Here is an 11,994-nt window from a genome sequence, read left to right as displayed (position 1 = left end):
GGTCCATCTTGCCGCCCTGCTTGCTCCTCTCCCCAGCCCTCTTGTTCTCCAACTCCTTTATCTCTCCAGGCTGACACTGCCCCCAGTCAGATAGCCAAATCAACATAAGAAAGTCCTTCCTGGGGGCCCTCCAAGTTCAAAGGGAACACCACCTAGGCTATTTCAAAACCCTTCCTGCCTGCCCAAGGGTAAAATACCCCTTAAGGTGATTTTCTCTTTTCCTCAGTCCAATAACTATCAACATATCAATACTAGCTATTTTTGTGTGGACATAGTAAGAGATAACATTGAGACTTGTAGGGCAGCTCTCCTGGGAACATCTTGCCACAGACTCAGATTACAACAGTCAGGCCAGATTAATCTTTCCTAACCCTAGCAGGGTCCAAATCTAGTTATTACTTTTTGGATCATATGACAGCATCTGTCCATAATGAAGCTCTTCACTTACAGTTAAGCATTATAGCGCTTTGGCCAGGCCCATCTCGATGCCAGGGTAGCACATTGCTTACCGTTTGCCCTGGTTCCATCCAGTACCTCTTCGGGACCCTGCTTTTTGGGGGCACTAGGAAGTAAAGGCAGCTGAGACTTAGGTGAGAGAACAGATGCCCAGGAGGGAAATATCACTGAGAGTCACATGACAAAAGCATGTCTTCTTGTGTTCATATAAAAAGGACATTGCTCTGAATAAACTATGCAAAGGACTTAAGGAGAAGAGAAAAACAATATTTACTAGTCAACAGAGCACAAAGAAAGTTACAAATAAACACAGAAGAATGGGAGCACTGTGATGGGAGCAACCAATAAACCTAAACTACCTGAGGCTATGCAGGAAGGACACAACTGTGTTATCCTAGAAGGTTGAGTCTGAAATTAGATATTGAAGCAAAATAGAAAAATAACAACTCTACTCTCCTACCCTTAAGATGTTACAATCTTAAGGAGAGATATCTGCAAACAGACAATTGAAATATACTCTAATGTGTAGATGATTAAGAAATACCGAGAGGCCCCATAAAAGGCATATAGATTCCCAGTCTGGGTCAGGAAAAGCATAGGGAAGGGCTAAGAGGTAACTGGACAGTAAGAATTCCTTTGGATCTGCAGAGAAACAGCAAAAGTGGCCAATATGAGCTTTCTAGTCATGGTAATGCATTTCTGTAAGTGAGGTGCAGATGACAGGCATATTGGACCTTGCCACTGACTATAAAATGCTCACTAATCAATTCTCTAATTATTAGTTTATCTTCTTAAGTGCCCTAATTCCAGCAAAAGAATGTCTCAGATGGGAAATAAGTTCATTTCAGCAACCAGAATTGATTATCTTACACTGTAAATTACTTAGGCCTCTTGTGAGCAGTACCCATGCTTCATCTTTTCTGGGCTTTTCAGCTCTAAGAAATTGACAGGACTGAGAGCCAGACAGGAGATCTTGCTAAATTTACCCAAGGTAATGTCACCCATAAGACTTTTAGCATTTTCTGGGAGTCCTCTAGCTTTTGCAATAGCCTCTTTGCAACTTTTAACAGTGGGAATAGTGAGTATGAATTGGATGTCACCAATCAGCTCAGCAGGAACATAAAACCCATTTTATTTTTATGAGTACACACGCATTTCCTTGACAAGACCTATCACTGCTCATAGCAGAAAAGCTAAATTTGATCCAATCAGAATACAATCCAGACGATTACGTTTTTCTGTTGTTTCTGATTTTAAATTGAGCATTGCTCAAATACATGCTCAATCAAATATAGGTATCATTATTAACAGTTACTAGTTCAGTACTCTCTTTGTCTACAATTCTCCCTCTCTATAAGGAACTGAATATTTGGGCCCCCACCTCAATCATCTGCTAATACCTCATCCCCCGAGTGATGATAGTATGAAGTTTGGTCTTTGAGAAGTGATTAACTCTTGAGGGTAGAGCCCTTGAACATTAGTGCTCTTATAAAAACACCCAAGAGAATTCTCAAGCCCAATTATACTATGTGAGGAAATAGAGGATAGTTATCTATAAATCAGGAAGCAGTTTCTCACAGACAATGAACCCACTAGCCTGCAGAACTGTAGGAAATAAATGAAATTTCTGCATTTAATAAGCTTCTCACACTACGATAATTTATGCAGCAGCCCATAAATACTAAAACGTTATCTGACAGTCTCCCAGGAGACCTCTCAGAGGTCTCTGAATTATCACCTGTGTTGTGTAAGACCTAACATTAAGATTTAAAATCATGTGCACACTGACATCTGGTGAAGTGGTTCCTCAGAAGCCTACAAAGGCCTTGGGCAGCTTCTTATCTTGAGCTACCCTATAAGGTGGAGTTTTGGTCAGTGATCACCCCAGTACATGAAAAGATCTTTGCTTTCTCTTTGTTTATATGATCCTCCCATTAGTCCTTTGTGCCCTAAAGGCAGTAAGAGATCTACATATCCTGTTTCTCTAAAGCCTATAAAAACTATGTAAGTAGTTTCTTAATAATTGGCCTATACAATTAGGACACTTGCCTTGAGTGCAGGAGACCTGGTACAATACCCGGTACCGATCCCCAATACCACATATGGTCTTCGGAGCCTCTCCAGGAGAGATTCTAAGCAGAAATCCAGGGGCAATTCCTGAGCACGGCCAATTACCCCCACCCCCCACTACTGAGACTGCTACTACTAATAATAATAATAACAATAATAATTGTCCTATAGCTCCAGACTAAATCTGGAATTAATCTTGGAATAATTTCTATGTTTAGCCACAGTCAGAATAAAATACACACTTCTGTTCCTTTCATCCTTTTCTACTAACTTTTTCTTTAACTGTTTATTTTAATTTCTTTTTTTTTTTTTTTTTTTTTTTTTTTTTTTGCTTTTTGGGTCACAAGCAAATCGATGAACAATGGGAGGACAGTGACAGTGACAGTGACCCAGTGATGCACAGGTGTTACTCCTGGCTCTTCTCTCATTAATGGCTTCTGGCAGTGTTCATGAACATATGGGATGATGAGAATCGAACCCGGATCATCCGCATGCAAGGCAAGCATCCTATCTGCTGTGCTATCGCTCCAGCTCCCTATGAAACTGTTTAGAGCAGAGTAATTCTTTCTTTACTTCCTCTCCTCACTTTCAGTCATTGTTGAAATTTGTCTCTAGGCCCCTTTCTATAAAGTCATCATAAATCTTAATATTGTCAGATTCAATGACAGCTTAAGCACTGATCTGGATTGACCTCATCGTGACATTTGCCACTGCTATCCACTCCCTCCTGAATGCTCACCTTAACATTAGTGACACCATTTTTGCCTAACTGTCCACATCCTGCTCTGATCATTTTTCAAATTCTTGCAATGACTCTGCCAGTGAAGGCTCAATAATGCTGCCATGACTTCATCAAAGTATTAGGGTCTCAAAGTATTTGAGCTCTTCTGTCATTGACTAACCCTGCTTCAGTCCCTATTTATTTAGCAACATTTTATGAACCAGGTCTCTGCCTCCTGATATATGGCTCAGCCACCACTTCCAGACTATGAACTCACGTAATATGCTCTATGTTTGACATATCTACTTGAAAGTGCCCAACCACTTCTTACTTGACATGAATGTAACCCCCTATTCCTTCTATTCTGTCCCCCTGGTTCAAGGCATAAACAATCATCCAATGACATAGTAAGTACTCCAATCATCATAGACTTCAGTCCTTTTAACTTGTGCATAATATATTTACTTCTCAAATATACATAAAGGTTCTGTTTTATTCTCCTATCCCACTGTCATAACCTTAGGTTCTTATTATTAGCATTATTATTTAGCCCAGATTATTAAACTCTAAGCTTCCAAACTATACAACTCTTTTCTCTGACCCAGTGTCCAGAATGATTTTTCTAAGACTCCATATCTTCTCATATAAGATCACTTTCTGTTGAAAACCTTTCAAGTTCCTATCAATTTTAGGATAAAGGTTAAATTCTTCAGCCTCACACACAGTGGCTGAGAGCTATAAGAATGCACAAGATTTACTTAACCTTTCTAAGCCTTGGTTTCCTCTATTGCATAAATAGAGATAGGACACAGGAGAGGAGATATTATGCTCACAGAACAGAGGAGGTAAAACACAAGTCACAAGCCAACGAATGACATAGCCACAAGAGAAGCTGAAAGCAATGTGGAATGGTCTTGGGAACCCTGATCTGCCTCTAGGAGGGACTGTGCAGAGTCTCTAAGATGACACTAAGAAAGCAAGTCAGCTGTCCAGTTATCCCCAGGTGCAGGAAGAACTGCCCAATTGAGTTGAAATCAATTAGAGACATAAAAACTTTTTTTTTTTTAAATTTAAACCACAAGATCCAGAGACTTTAAAAACAAAGCTCCTGGAAGTTCGAGGCCACCGCGCTACCTCTTATAGTCTAGCCCACTGATGTACCTAAAGCAGCACACATGTGTTTGGTTTTAACATACTTGCTTGTATTCTCTTATATACATTCTCTGTCCCTCTCAGAGAGCCCGGCAAGCCACCAAGAGTATCCCACCCACACAGCAGAGCCTGGCAAGCTCCCCGGGGCATATTCGACATGCCAAAAATAGTAACAATAATGGGCCTCATTCCCCTGACCCTGAAAGATCCTCCAACACGGCACCGTTGGGAAGAGGAGTAAGGAGAGGCTGCTGAAATTTCAGGGCTGGGACGAATGGAGACATTACTGATGCCTGCTCAAGCAAATGGATGAATAACGGGATGACAGTGATACAGTGATATATTTTAGGATGCTTGTTATTACCTGGTAAGGTAATCATAAACAATGCTTTGTAATATATATGCAGACTATTCTGAAATTTTTTTAAAAAAATTAGTATTAAGAGATAAGAGAAAAAAAGATACGTTGACTACCTCTTATATGATGAAATTGTTGTGAGGATTAAATGAGACAGGCATATAAGGTACTTATGGCTGCAGTGGGAATATTTTTGATGCTTTATATCATTTTCCCCATTCTTCTAATGCTTCTCTTATTTTTTCTTTTGCCATATTGGTCTAGTTTCCTTTTGTTATAAAAACTCATAAAGTAAAAAAACCTTTTTATTTCTTTCTTTTGGACATTCTTACCATGTTTCTTCCTCTGTGTAATGTCTTTGCCCCTAAATACTAAGTTTGAAAAGCTTACATTTCCAGAAGATATTGTTTTAATTTTCCACTTCAGTCTAATTTAGCTTCCCCTGTGCTAGTCTGAATAGACATTGCTCTAAAGAAGACATACAAATGAACCATAGGTATATGAAAAATAAATGATGAACATTCACTTGTTAGTAGAACAATGAATATCAAAACCACAGTGAAATACCACCTTACATGAAATAACAAGTAATTCAAAGACTGAAAATAACAAAAGTTATTACAGAAAAAAGAAAATTTCATATAACCGTAGAGGCGATGTAAATTAGTATAGCCACAGTGGAAACATAGTGAGATCCATTTAAAATTTTAAAATAAAAATACCATATGATCCAGCAGTATCCCTCATCACCACTTACCTGAAGTCTTTGAATACACAAGTTTGAAATAATATTTACAACCCTATGTTAATAGCAGCAATGGTCACAGTACCCAAAATGTGGGATCAATCCAATGAGCAATGATAGCTATCAATTGGTAAAGACACTGTGGTATATATATAATAAAAGTCATATCACTCAGACATTTAAAGGAAAACATTTAGCTTTTGCATTTTTTAAAAAGATTCGATTGAGGCACCATGATCTATACTTATTCATGACCAAATTCCAGGCATACAATATTCCAATACTCCCTAATATTGAACAATTTTCTCCTCAGTTTGCCTCCCACCCATCAGCCTGTCTCTTATGACAAGCACTTTCTATTTTTCCCTTTGAGGATCATAGTTTACAATACTATTACTGATAGAGTTTCATGCATAACACTTTATCATCTTTGAGCACACCAGTGAGAATAGCATATCTCAAAAGACTGGAAAAAATCTGTGTTCGTGGAAATGTGGTGAGAAAGGAACTTTTGTTGGTGTGAATTTCATCTCACTCAGCCTCTCTTTACAACAGTAGGGAGACTTCCCCCCCAAAAAATAAAGCAGAACTTTAATCAGAAATTCCATGTCTTGGTATATACCTCCAAAAAACACACAAAAAAAGTAATTAGAAAAAAATATGACTTCTTAGATTTATTTCACTCTTAATACAAAAGAAAATGAAAGCAAACCAAATATCCAAACACAGAATAAGAGGAAATTGTGGCATATATATATATACAGAGTAAAATACTATGCAGGGTTTTTTTTTTTTCTTTTTGGGTCACACCCAGCGATGCTCAGGGGTTACTCCTGGCTCATGCACTCAGGAATTGCTCCTGGCGGTGCTCGGGGGACCATATGGGATGCTGCGAATCGAACCTGTGTTGGCCATGTTGGCTGCGTGCAAGGCAAACGCCCTACCCACTGTGCTATCGCTCCAGCCCCTATGCAGTTTTAATAAAGAATAAAATATTGTAATTCGCAGCAACATAAATGAAACTGGAGGATAGTATCGTGAGCGAAATAAATCTAGGGAATAAAACAAATACCACTCAATCTCACTAATCTGTGAAATATAGAGAGATTAGACAACTGGATAGTCACTCTCAATGACAAACCCTACACCTTGGTTCACAAAATTTACTTAAGAGTGTAGGGAAAAAAGGGAAAGAAGATCATGCTATTGGTGATGTATGATCACTGCCAGACGTCAGGTGCACACTGGTTGGGCTGGATGCAGTAATGCTATCAAATAAACCATTGACCTTAACACTATTATAGCAACCTAGAGTATTTTTTTAAAGATAAAAGAAAAGTAATTTGATAGTTAATATAGAATAATGGAGGGCATGTTAAGAAAGAGTAGATATCAAATTGACAGTATGATTCCCTACAACTTTGTCAGTGGGTAGTAAGGACTATATACATAACAAAGTACAAAATTATATTTCAGATTACATTGTCCTGCAGATCAATAACATATTTTAAAGAAATTTGGGTTTTTCAAGTACAGGATACAACATTGTGCCTTCAACTCTATGAACAAAGTTTGGCACTGTTGAATGAGGGATCAACAAATTATTGTGTAAGGAGCAAAATCACTTCCTCTCATCATATGCACAGATGTCAAAAATCACCTTTGCTTATTAAAGAACATTGTTACAAATTTATTCTTATCTCACTTATTTCTTTCTTAAAAGCCCAAACTTCGAAGCAACACAGTTAACAAACTGTCAGTGATAAAACTGAACCAATCAACTTATGACTACAGTTCAATAAACTTCTAAGACCTTTATATTTTCCAACGAAGCTCTTATTGTAACAGTGTAGTAATTTTTTTAATCATGGAATTAAGGAGTATTGCTGGAGGAAGGGATGTAATACCTTAAGGTGAGGGAAAATATTTGCCCTAAATTTTTCAGCATTCTTTGGAAAAAATTAAGTGGTATCCTGCCTGCATATGTCAGAATGGCCAAGGACTACTAGGTAAAGGGAATCAACCGGGAAAAAATATCAAGAAAATTATCATTATTAAGCTAGTTTTGTGACATTTGCATAATGTCAGTAGTAGAAAATGTACCATGATCATTTAAAGGATTAAAAAACTGATATAGGTTGTAGCATGCTGAATAAAAAAGATATAAAAGTCTTATTTATTATAATGCTATGTATATGAAATGTCCAAAATAGGTAAATATGAAACAGAACATTGATTTTTGGTTGACAGAGACTAGAAGAATGGGGAGTAACTTTGATGAGTACATGTTTCTTTTTGAACTGATGAAAATATTCTGGAATTATATTTTAGTAATAGATACAAAACCTTGTAAATATCCTAAAATCGGCTGAATCATATACTTTAGGCAGGTCAGTTTTATGGCATATGAATTATGCTACAATAAAAATATATAAAAAAGTGATATAAAAATATTGCCAATAAAAAACATGAGTTATTTGTCATTGGTATTAGAGAGTCCACAAACAAAATCACATGTTTTAAATATGAAGGATTGTGCACCCAGCCATTTTAATAGCTTATATAAAGCATTTTTACATCTCTTTTCCTGCAGTTTCCTAGTCCTTGGCTATATTGTAGCCATTCAGTTTTAGACTCCAAAAACTGTAATTTTCAGCAAGCCTGTATTTTTATTTTTGTTTTAAACTTTCAATATTCTGTGATATAAATTCTGTTCGTTCATAATGCTTTCAATTTAGCTTATTCAATAAAAAGAACTTATGCTACTTTAAATTCAATTCAAAGGTTTCTTCTAACCATTAGGTTCACTTTTAGGATAAGTACTTTTAACTATTCTCAATCTGCTGATAGACTGTAATTAATGACATATTAAGCTACCTGTGACAAATTCTATATGCCAAAAACAGTAACAACAAATCTCACAATTTGTTCTGAGACATTTCTGGTTCCCTCTAGACCAAATCGATGAACAACAGGAGGACAGTGTTACAGTGCTATGTTCTTTATACTCTTATAGAAAACATTTTATTGATCACTAGATAAACTCCAAGGCAACATTGATATTATGTTGTGGTAAACATACATAATACATTTGCCCACAAACTTCTAGTAATTCTGTGAGATTTTTTAAAAAATGAAGTCTAAATTAACTACGTTCTACCTTACCTACTTTGGCAGTGCTAGCTTAATCCCTTTCACTCCATCAATATCCCTGTGCCTCTAGAGGTGCATGGTCTTATTTGCAAACTGCAGGTGCCTTCTCACTCTTGTTTGACAGTGAACCACTGTCATTTCTATATCAGTTGTATTCAAGCAAGAATCGAATTAACCTATCTAAATTAATGAGTTAGTCTATTTGGGTTGTCAGTGACAGGAAGGGTGGTTAGATAACAGAAATTTGTTTCCTCACATTATTGAGGGTCTGGATAGTGCAAGATCAAGGTGACAGATGATTAAATTCCTTTATGAGATACCTTCCTGGCTTCCAGATGGCTGTGTCTGACTTGTGCTTACCTGGTGAAAAGAGAGTTTTGGTGTCATTTCTTCCTCTAAGGGTACCAGTTCTTCTGAATTAAGCACTTGCACTTGTAAAACAGTTTAATCTTGTCACCTGTCACAACCTTGTATTCCAAAATGGTCACACTGGGCATTTGATCACATATGGATTTTGAGGAAACACAATTTAATCCATAGCATTTCACCCTATGCCTCCCAATCTTATCCCTTACATATGCAAATTAGTGTTGCTGTACCCCCAATAGTCCCAGAAATTCAAGACTCTTTCTAGGTTAGACCTTGAAGTTGACAATCTCATCTAGATAGCATCTAAATTAGGTATGAATGAGAATTAACTTGAGTTTCACTACCTCTTCAGTTGTGAATCTATAAAGTCAAGCAAGTTATAGGCTTCCAAAACTTAATGGGGGACAGGTTTAAGAGAGATATTATCATTTCCAAAAAGTGTCATTGGAGAAACAGATAGTATGGACTCCAAGTCAAGTGTAAAAACTATCAAGGCAAATCCATTTGACTTTAAAATTCAGAATAATGCTACTGTTTAGTTCAATGTCCTCCCCTGAGCTCCTTCCCTGAGCAAAACTGAGGGAGTAACACCAACCCCACGGCTCTGCAAAGGGGTGAACTGAATGCTTGTCTGTTTCCTAAAATGAAATCAAAGAAACTGTGCCCTGTTCTGTGTGTTCTCATTAGGTCAAACTGGCGTAGTTTCAGCTCATATAATCACATAATCACTTTCTCCACTCCTATGCTTGGTGTCCTCTTCTGATCCCGTTGCCAGATTTTCTTAACTTTTACATATCAAGAGATTATTTTCTCAAGTCCTTAAATTCTTGTTCTTCTTTGCATAATGTATCTCTCTGCCTTCACTTTACTATAACATGTCACGAGGAGCCTGTCTGTACCTTCAAGTTCTGCCTAGAAATCCTCTCAGCTAAGTAGCGTCTACCTTCCTCAAAGAAATAGGACACAAGTCAGCCAATTAACTGCCGTTTACTTCACAAGGAGAGCCTTTACTTCAGTTTCCGATGACCTACTCCTGGAGACTGAAATTTTACCAGAAAGTCCTTTAAGATCCATGTTTCTATCAACAACTTGTCGGTACAATGTGAAAATTTGGACATTTCTATATTAGATATTACTTTAGGCTGTAATTGTGTAATTAATTTATACAACTTCTCTTCAATTATATCTTATTCTATGTTATAGGCATAATTAATTGTTTCCTCCCTAAGCATTACTATAATGTGATATACTGTTACAGCAAAAAAAAAAAAAAGTGACATAGTGAAGATTTGGTGGCATATCTGTCAAGGTTCTCAGCACCCCAGCTGAGAACTTCTAAGGTAGAAGATCATTCCAAGAATAACAAGAAATGCAATAAATAATAAGTTAGTGTTTACTTTCAAGGAGCTTCTAATTCATATTAGGAATATAAAACCTACATGTAAAAACTTACAAAATAATACAAGACTGAATGTGTACATCCATTTTTTTTCTCTCTCCACTCAGATTTTTTATTTTTGTTAATTCTAAGGCAAAGTTTCAGAGATCCAGCTCTCTATTTTCACAGCAAAAGTCCTGTGAATACAATTTCAGTAATTATAGGCTGGATTTGTTCTAGAATCTCTTTGCTGGAGATTTTATATCTTGTTAGTGCTGCTCATGTAATATGAATAAAAATAGGCATTTCGGCCTTGCAGATTCAAGAAACACCTCTACAATAGTAGGAAAATGGTTAGAACATCTGACAGAACCATATGTACTATAATTGTTGCTGCCTCCAGTAAGACATGACCAAGGCACTGTAGTATTCTGACTGCACAGTTTGTAAATTGCCTAGTTAAATCTGGACTCAAACTGTGCTACCCACTTTTAAACTGTGCTAAATTTCTTAATACTTTAGAGTTGCTAGGGTGATCCCATTTACTGTGACAAAGGATTAACTTTAAGTTGGGCTTTTACTTTAAGTAAGTAATATTTCCTCTTTAATGATTCTAACAAAAAGAGGTTACAGTTTATTGCCTATGGGTAAGAAAAAAAAACAACCTTTGAGGCACAGTGGATTCTAAGGAAAGGCAACATGTCATGTGTGTTTCACAACACGTAACATTAGAAACAGGAATCTGGAACATTCAATAGATGTTTAAAAATAGTTTCAAATACTTAATAAAATTAAATTTAAAATGCAAAAAATAGCTTTTAATTTACAAGAGTTGGAATATTTAGCTTTCTTTAATAAAATAATATGTTTGGGATACTTATCAAACTACCAATCTTGATGGTAGCTATGAAAGACTAATTTTCCTAAATATTTTTAAATATTCCTTTCAAATTGCATTTATTTATTTACACTTTATTTTGTTCGTGTTGTTTCTGAGGCCACATCCAGTGATGCTCAGGGCCACATTTCTGGCTCATTTCTCTGGGACTACTCCTGGAGATGTTCAAGGACCATATGCAGTACGGGAACTGATAGTATTGGGGTGGGCTATGCAAAGGTATCAATTACCTCTGTACTATCTTCCATAGATATCTTTCACTCTTCAGATATCTCTTGGGATTTTTGGTGTCCACTTTTCCATTTAATTTTTCTTTAGGATCTTTAGCTAGTGGTTTAGTCTCCAAAGGCCCATCAAGCTTCACGTGTCTTTCCTGGCAAATAAACATTGGATTTTTTTATTGATCTTACTAATCTCTTGAGAGAGTTTCTCCCTGAAGACAGCACGCTATTTTCTCTGAAAGAGCCACAGTTAAGTGTGATGGGAAAAGTATTTTTAAATTTTAAGACTGATTCTAAAATTGACATTGGGTCACTGCTCCTTATAGAAAAGATTCCACTTTATTCACAAAGTAAACTTATTTTATTCTTTACAAGAACAAATCAGTGGTAGGCTTTTCTGTACTTTATATTCAGTTTCCCACCCTAGGTCAAGTAATAAGTTCTTATAAGAGGAGTTCTTGAAAATACACTTA

This window comes from Sorex fumeus, unplaced genomic scaffold (assembly GCF_029834395.1).
Source record: "Sorex fumeus unplaced genomic scaffold, SorFum_2.1 ptg000008l, whole genome shotgun sequence".
Lineage (NCBI taxonomy): Eukaryota > Metazoa > Chordata > Mammalia > Eulipotyphla > Soricidae > Sorex > Sorex fumeus.
The sequence above is the reverse complement of the archived record's forward strand: the minus strand, read 5'-3'. Positions refer to the sequence as shown.